Source organism: Muscardinus avellanarius, assembly GCF_963383645.1.
Source record: "Muscardinus avellanarius genome assembly, chromosome: 3".
Classification (NCBI taxonomy): Eukaryota; Metazoa; Chordata; class Mammalia; order Rodentia; family Gliridae; genus Muscardinus; species Muscardinus avellanarius.
This window is the reverse complement of record NC_137788.1, coordinates 116,072,875-116,081,890: the sequence shown is the minus strand read 5'-3', so window position 1 is coordinate 116,081,890 and position 9,016 is coordinate 116,072,875. Positions and strand designations below refer to the sequence as shown.

At 50.7% G+C, this 9,016-nt stretch overlaps 1 pseudogene across 1 annotated transcript; it reads left to right on the top strand.

Moving 5' to 3' along the window:
- The first annotated feature begins 727 nt into the window (after positions 1 to 727).
- Positions 728 to 7,229, top strand: LOC308260560 (annotated as a pseudogene). The gene is made up of 2 exons: positions 728 to 881; positions 6,977 to 7,229. The product of its transcript is annotated as an uncharacterized misc_RNA (transcript).
- The last annotated feature ends 1,787 nt before the right edge of the window (positions 7,230 to 9,016 follow it).

Sequence of the window (9,016 nt, the reverse complement as noted above, 5' to 3'; positions counted from 1 at the left end):
GGGAGGCTGGACAGAGGACAGAAGCCCCTGGAGGGAGCCAGTGCGAGGGGCCTTCAACCCGCCCTAAATGGAGGCCTGGCTTGTCTTTGGGAGTCCTGCTAGTAGCATCCTCTCCTGACCTGGTGTGCTAAGTGTCTGGAGAGAAGCAGGACCAGGGCTGGATGTGCTGATTGGAAGGGGGAGTGCACTGTGAGCAGCGGGCAGAGGAGCCAATGGAGGCCAAGCTCACAGCGGGAAGAGGAGCCAATGGAGGCCAAGCTCACAGCGGGAAGAGGAGCCAATGGAGGCCAAGCTCACAGCAGGGCCTGCGATGCGCTTCTTTCTCATCTGCTTCCATTAAAGAACTTCCCACCTGATATATATGTTTAAGAATTTGGAGCTATCGAAGGAAGTTTCCCGAGCTTGGGGCTAGCCATATTCCCAGATCCTGGGAAGTTGAATATTAGACTGATACTAGAGCCCGTGTAGCAAGATGGTCAGCATCGTTCACTGGAGAAGGGAGGAGAAATGTAAGAGGTAGATAGATAGTTGATAGATAGAGACAGCGCACTATGATTGCACTTAATCTTATTTCATATCAGTTCAAAATTCCAGACAGAGATCTTGTTCCCCAAGCAGCTTTCTTTGGAGTAAGGATGCAGGGGGTCCAGAGGAGAGGGCGCACTGCCTGACCCTTCGCTCATGGCTGTTCAATTCTCTCCTTAGGTCTGCTGACGTCCTCTCCAAAATGTCCTGCCAGCAGAGCCAGCAGCAGTGCCAGCCCCCTCCCAAGTGCACCCCCAAGTGCCCTCCCAAGTGCCCCGCCCCCAAGTGTCCCCCCAAGTGTCCCCCGGTCTCCTCCTGCTGTGGCTCCAGCTCCGGGGGCTGCTGCAGCTCTGGGGGTGGAGGTGGCGGCTGCTGCCTGAGCCACCACCGGCCCCGCAGGTCCCTTCGCCGCAGACACCAGAGCTCGGGCTGCTGCAGCAGCGGTGGTGGCGGTGGCTGCTGTGGGAGCAGCGGTGGCAGTGGTGGATGCTGTGGCAGCAGTGGAGGAAGCAGTGGCTGCTGTGGTGGCAGCGGTGGCGGCAGCAGCTGTGGCGGGGGCCAGCAGTCTGGGGGCTGCTGCTGAGCTGGGCCCTGAATACCTTGGATGCTCAGTGCTGCAGGGACCCAGTGCTCAAGCCCTGCCCAGCCTCAGGGCTCCTCCTTCCCGCCCTGCTCTCCTCTCCTGGGCTCTGAGAGGCTGACATCCCCCTGGGGAAGATTCTTAGCCCGATGTCCAGGCCCCTCGTCTTCTGTTTCACAATCAATAAAGTGCAGTTTTCAAGCCTTTACTAAATTCCATTGGTTTTTTTCCTCCCTCCTCCCTATCAGCCAGTATGGGCACCTGGGCTCAGCACTGCCCTGGCTGGACATGGTCAGACGCTGGAATGTGGGGCAGGAAGCACCTGCTCAGATGTGGACAGGAGCCAGCACTGGTTCTTTCCTGCACACAGGCTGTCCTGCCAGTTGGCAGAGGGGACGAGGTCCTCTTGTTTGTGTGTATGATTTTTTTCTGATTTCAGACCTATAACTTTTCTTATTATAGAATTATACTATACTTTCCTCATTATAGAATGACTATCGCATTTCTAACAGCCAATAACATGTGAAAACGCAGAATAGCTGGGGCCTCTCACAACAGTACTGACCGTAGTGGAATCTGGGGACAAATCACATGCCCAGAACATGGAAGGTGGTGATTCCTTACCCCACTGTCCACTCATGAACTATGAATCCACGTACAACATGAAAGAGCTACATCAGACAGAGTCATTATGTAGAAACAGGAAAAAGTGATTTCCAAAAGATTATGTGACCCATAATCATTCACACACTTAAAATAGCAAATATATCCTTTTCCTATGGCTATACATACATTAAAAACAAACTTCCTGGAAAGCAAACAAGGCATGAATGAAAGCTTGTGTTAGAATACACGTTTTATGGCAGGACACTCTAAAAATAAAGTGTGTAACAACAAAAACAAAATCAAGATAAGAATGGCCAGTTTTACAGTGAGTCCTTTTGGTGGCAGGCGCGTGTGTGTCCGGTGGGCTGGCCCCGTGGTTGTGGTGAGTGTTCTCAGTATCTTAGACCTGCAGTTTAGTGGGTTTCCATTCTTTTCAGCTAAAACAATGAATGAACGAAGGGAGGGATGGACTAGCTAAACATTAGGGGGCAGGTGAGCACGAGCGCTGGGGACGGCGGGCATGACCAACGAGTCCAGGTCTCTAACTCTAAAGGCTTTAAAAGTGGGCTCTGCGCATCCTCAAAAGGTATGTTCCAGCCAGGCGTGGCGGCGCACCTTTGTAATCCCAGCATTGGGAGACTGAGACAGGAGGATCACTGCTCGAGGACAGCCTCAGCTAATACTTAGTGAGACCCTCTGCAACTCAGTGAGACCCAGTTTCGAAATAGAGAATAATAAAAATATAGGGCTGGGGTGTATCTTGGAGATAGAATGGCCAAGGGTTCCATAACCAGACCCGCAACAAAAAAAAAAAAACAAAAAACCACCTGTGTCTGTGCTTTATATATTTAATACTCTTTACTAGTGCCGACAACACTTAAATCCAGTATACACTTAATTAGTATTAGTTTTATGCATGAGTAACCTGAGGTTCACTGTTCTATAACTGTCCCTCGCTCCCCCAGGAAGATCCAGGTCGTCCCTCCTGGGCACCAGGCCGTCCTGCTGCTTCTCCAGCCCTCAGCCCTCCTCACCCTCATGGACATTCTCTTCTGCTCTGTGGCATCACTGAATCTCCTCTTGCTGATGGCTACGGAGCTGCTTCCTGGAGAGGCCTGGAGACCCTGGACTCTAAGACAAGCCTTCACTCCCAGTCACGTCACTGTTTATAGTTTTTCATTTTTATTGCAGACATTTCCTTTGTCCATCTCCCCCCTGGTACTGTGCACTTCACGGCAGCAGGGCCCTGCTGTCTTGCCCGCACCATCTGTCCAGTACCCAGAAAGGGCCGCTCTGAGCTGGCAAAGCCGCGTTAGACAGGATGGCCTCCAAGGCCACAGAGTAAATGCTGTCTGGTTCCTGGACTCCTGATTGACGGTCTGGCTGCCCATTGGCCCTCAGCGGCCAGTGGTTTCACTGAACGTATCCAAGTTTACAAAGTGAACCTCTGCATCATGCTCCTCCTTGAGCAATCGCTCTTCTGTTGAGGGCCAGCTCAGTAAACAACCTTGTCTTGGACAGCTGAGCAGTTTTCTTTTCAAAATGCAGACGTGGTAGTTTTTAAAGTTGATTTTGTAATTCTCCAACACTCATTGAGCGTCCAACAATTAAAATAGAACCAAATTTCAGAGTGAGTATAGACCTTCCAGATTAGGGCTGTGTCCCTCAGTAAAGCCTACCACTTAAGCTGCCAGCTGCGCATGGAATTCCCACACCACCCTTATGTCCACCATGATGACGTCACACGCAGAAGTCCCGATGAGCACAAACATATTTTAAATTCATCAGAGTGACTCACAGGACTCAGGAAAGTGCTTTACCCATGATTACAGGTCTGTTATAAAGACACAGCATGTCACAGCCACATAGAAGACACACTATTTGGGCAGCTTCCCATCAAAAACACTTGGGAAAAATACCAATTTCAAAGGAGGAAGGTTCACTGTGGCTCACCATTGGGAATCTCCAGTGAGGCCCTTTGCAACTCAGTGAGACCCTGTTTCAAAATAAGGAATAAAAAATCGGGGTGGAGGTTAAGCTAGGACGTAGAATGCCCCCGGGTTTAATCCCCAGTACTATAAAAATAAATAAATAAAAATAAGCTATATGAATTGGGCATGGTGGAACACCCATGTAATCCCAGCTTCCAAGAGGTGGAGACCAGAGGATCACAGTTCGCAGACTGCCTCAGCTACCTAGCGAGGCCCTCTGCAACTTGGTGAGACCCTGCATAGAAAATAAAAAAGACTAAAAAATAGGGCTGGGGGTGTAGCTTGGAGGTACAATGCCCCTGGGTTCCATCTCTGGTACTACAAAATAAATAAACACATACATACACACATGCATGCATACATGCATACGTGCATACATACACTACGTGAACAACAACAACAACAAATCCAGGGCATGAATGAAAAGTTTTAGGATACATCCTTTTGGCGGGAGGCTCAGGGTGTGGCTGGTGCCTGGGCCCCGTGGTTATGGTGTGTCGGTCATTCTCAAAGGTTAGATTTTTTATTTGAGTGTTTCCCGTCATTTTCAGTGGGAAGAATGAATGAACCAATGGAAGGGCTGACTTGCTCAAAATCAGGAGACAGTGGGTGAAGAGTGCTGAGGGCTGGTGGGCAGGACCCAAGGAATCCAGCCCCTCTAATTCCACGTCCAAGGTCCTATGTTTGCAGACACTGCGTTCTCTGCATTAAATATATCGTACTCTCCACTAACTCCTGAAAATTCAAAGATAGTAATTGGATCATTTATTAGTTTTATACATAAGGAAATTGAGATTCAGCAGTTGTACAGGGGGCCAGGTTCCCACAGACAGGTTGAGTTCTGTCCCACATGGTTCCAGCCCTTCAGTGGTGGCTCTCCTGATCTGAGCCTGCCTCTTGTCTCCTGAACACTGTCTCCTACTCCATGGCATCAGTGAGGCGAGCCGGGGGCTAGGACAGCGCCTCGTCACTCCAATCTCGGCACTCTTCTTTATCTTCTTTCTTTATTATCACAGATAAATGGTTCATTATTCATTTATTTTCTTGTGTCCATACCCAACGCTGTATCATGAACTTCATGAGAGGAGGGACCCTGCTCTCTTGCCCTCCGGTACACAGAACGGCCTCTCTGGGATGGCAAACCCCTTAGACTGGACGCTTCCAAGTCCACAGATGAAGTCCCACCTGTGTCCCACCTGCGTGAGGCGTTTGGCTGCCTGCTGGGCCTCAGCTGTCTGTGGTTTCATTTTAAACCCCAAATCCAAGTTTAGAAATGGAACCTTTACACCAGGTTCTCTCCCTAGAAAAAGCCCTCCTCTGTTGACGGCCAGCTTAGCGGACAGCATCATCTTTGGGAGAGATGAGTAGTTGTCTTTTCACACCACAGACATGTTAGTTTTCTACATTGATGCTACGATTTCCACCACTCCCTTGGTGTCCAACAATTCAGTATGAGAAGCCTTCCAGATTAGTGCTCAGTCCCTTAAGACTGCCTTTCCCTTGAGCTGCCAGCTACACTCGGGGCTCCCACTCCACCCATATTTCCACACTGATGGCAACAAATTCAGAAGATGAGCCTCAAAATAGGAATGACTCACAGGACTCAGGAGAATGATTTATTTATGAATACAGGTCCGTTATCATGATGATGATGATTGTTATTTTGCAGTACTGGGGATGGAACCCAGGGGCATTATACCTCCAAGCTATACTCCTAGTCCAATTTTTTATTCTTTATTTTGAAACAGGATCTCACTGAGTCCCAAGGTACTCACTAAGTTACTGAGGCTTTTCACGAACGACGGTCCTCCTGTCTCAGTCTCCCAAATGCTGGGATTGCAAGTGTGCGCCACCACACCCAGCTCACAGGTCTGTTATAAAGACACAGGGAAGTCATAGCCAAATAGAAGACACAATGTGTAAGGCAGCTTCCCATCCCTGAGAAAAATACCAAGTTCAAAGGAGGGAGGTTCACTGGCTCACCATTGGGAAGCTCCCTGCTGTTCAGGGCAGGGGACAGGAGGCCTCTGAGAAGGCACAGACCGCTCAGCTCTCTGCTGCCCAGACCTGCTGCCGGCCACACATTCCCCCTTCACGCCTTCACTCACTCACTAATACACTAACTATGCAGCGTCTGATCTGGTCCTGGGCTTTGGAAGATGCTTTCGTCATCAGGATGAGCCACAGTGACGGCAGATCCTGCAGCACGAGGCTCGAGGTGTGAGCAGTGGCCACACGAGTGGGCGTGAGGACAGCTGTTGCTCACACACAGGCCCGCCTCACTTCCAAGGACTGCAGCTGGATAAAAGGGCTCCTGCGCTGGGCCCTTCAGTGCTCAGCCTCGCCAGTGGCACCCTGACTCCTGACCAGGTGAGTGATCATGGGGCTGAGGGCTGCTGGGCTGCGGGAGGGAGGCAGAGGGAGGCTGGACAGAGGACAGAAGCCCCTGGAGGGAGCCAGTGCGAGGGGCCTTCAACCCGCCCTAAATGGAGGCCTGGCTTGTCTTTGGGAGTCCTGCTAGTAGCATCCTCTCCTGACCTGGTGTGCTAAGTGTCTGGAGAGAAGCAGGACCAGGGCTGGATGTGCTGTTTGGAAGGGGGAGTGCACTGTGAGCAGCGGGCAGAGGAGCCAATGGAGGCCAAGCTCACAGCGGGAAGAGGAGCCAATGGAGGCCAAGCTCACAGCGGGAAGAGGAGCCAATGGAGGCCAAGCTCACAGCAGGGCCTGCGATGCGCTTCTTTCTCATCTGCTTCCATTAAAGAACTTCCCACCTGATATATATGTTTAAGAATTTGGAGCTATTGAAGGAAGTTTCCCGAGCTTGGGGCTAGCCATATTCCCAGATCCTGGGAAGTTGAATATTAGACTGATACTAGAGCCCATGTAGCAAGATGGTCAGCATCGTTCACTGGAGAAGGGAGGAGAAATGTAAGAGGTAGATAGATAGTTGATAGATAGAGACAGCGCACTATGATTGCACTTAATCTTATTTCATATCAGTTCAAAATTCCAGACAGAGATCTTGTTCCCCAAGCAGCTTTCTTTGGAGTAAGGATGCAGGGGGTCCAGAGGAGAGGGCGCACTGCCTGACCCTTCGCTCATGGCTGTTCAATTCTCTCCTTAGGTCTGCTGACGTCCTCTCCAAAATGTCCTGCCAGCAGAGCCAGCAGCAGTGCCAGCCCCCTCCCAAGTGCACCCCCAAGTGCCCTCCCAAGTGCCCCGCCCCCAAGTGTCCCCCCAAGTGTCCCCAGGTCTCCTCCTGCTGCGGCTCCAGCTCCGGGGGCTGCTGCAGCTCTGGGGGTGGAGGTGGCGGCTGCTGCCTGAGCCACCACCGGCCCCGCAGGTCCCTTCGCCGCAGACACCAGAGCTCGGGCTGCTGCAGCAGTGGTGGTGGTGGCGGCTGCTGTGGGAGCAGCGGTGGTGGTGGCGGATGCTGCGGCAGCAGTGGAGGAAGCAGTGGCTGCTGTGGGGGCAGCGGTGGCGGCAGCAGCTGTGGCGGGGGCCAGCAGTCTGGGGGCTGCTGCTGAGCTGGGACCTGAAGACCTTGGATGCTCAGTGCTGCAGGGACCAGTGCACAAGCCCCGCTCAGCATCAGTGTCTCCTCCTCCTTCCCTGTTCTCCTGTTCTGGGCTCTGAGAGGCTGACATCCTCCTGGGGAAGCTTCTGAGCCCAGAATCCCAGGCCCCTAGTCTCCTGTGTCACAAGGAATAAATTCTCTTGCACTCCTCACTAGCCTCTGGCTGATTTTTCCTACCTCCTCCCACAGGCCAGTGTTGAAGTCCATGCTCAGGGCTGTTTAGACAGAAACCAGGTGCTTGAGTGTGGGGTGGGCGCCAGCCCCAGAAGGTGTGGTCATCAGGCTCGGCTCTGCTCTTTTCTGCAGACATTTAGGCCAGTTGGCAATTGGAGGCCATGTCCTCTTCTCCATGCACAGAAATTTTGTCTCATTTTCAGACTTAACTTTTGTTTTCTTAGTATTATGATGACCGTTGTGTTTGTAACAATCAAGGGGAGGTGAAAATGTAGAAACTGCTGGCGCTCCCCTGACATTAATATTGTAGGATAAACCAAAGGTCCAGTATATGGGAGGCACGTGCTTCCTTACAGCTATGCACCCAATGAGCCATGAGTCCACATTCAAAATGATGGAACTGGCCTGGCGTGGTGGCACACGCTTGTCATCCCCGCGATTGGGAGGCGGAGACAGGAGGATTGTGCAGGTTCGAAGCCAGCCACGCTGGCGTAAGAGACCCTGTTTCAAAAATATAAAATAGGTCTGGGAGTGTAGCCTGGAGGTAGAAGGGCTTCCAGGAACCCCAGTACCACCAAAAAAAAAAAAAAACTAAAACAAAATGATGGAACTGAATCAAGACAGAGCCATCATGTGAGAATGTGAAAAGCGAAAAATGTAAATTTCAAAGATTATATGAATCATAATGGCATATTCACACATCTAAAACCAGAGAAGTATATCCTTTTCCTGTGGGTCTACATACATTTATGATAAACTGCATGAAAGGCAAACAACACACACACACACACACAAAAAAAAAAAACACGTGTTTTAGAATCTATGCTTTAGAGCCGGGCATGGTGGTGCACACTTGTAATCCCAGCATTTGGGAGGCTGAGACAAGAGGATCGCAGTTTGCAGACAGTCTCAGCTACTTAGTGAGGCCCTTTGCAACTCAGTGAGACCCTGTTTTTTTTAAAAAAAAAAAAAGAATAAGCCAGGCCTGGTGGCACACGCATAATCCCAGCATTTAGGAGGCTGATACAGGAAAATTTCAGATTGCGGCCAGCCTCAGCTATTTTGTGAGGGTCTATGCAACTTAGTGAGACCCTGTTTCAAAATAAAGAATAAAAAATAGGGCTGCAGATATAGCTTGGAAGTACAGTGCCCCTAGGTTCCATCCCTAGTACCACACACAAGAAAAGAATAATAAAAAATAGGGCTGGAGGTATAACTCAGAGGTACAATGCCTCTGGGTTCCATCATCCTCAGTACTACACACACACACACACACACAAAAAAAAAATAGGGCTGGGGGTATAGATCAGAGGTAGAATGCCCTAGGTTCAATCCCCAGTAACACACACACACACACACACACACACACACACACACACACACAGAATCTATGCTTTAGGACAGAGGCCGGTAGTATCCAATGAACCTCAGGCCCCAGGGAGACCATAGTCCAGGCAGGTGGATCACCGTACCAGGCACCAGCACCTGGTTGGACCTCAGTCCCCCATAGTGGGTGCAGGGGCAGCGAACAGTAGTGTGTGCAGATCCACACTCTTGGCCAGC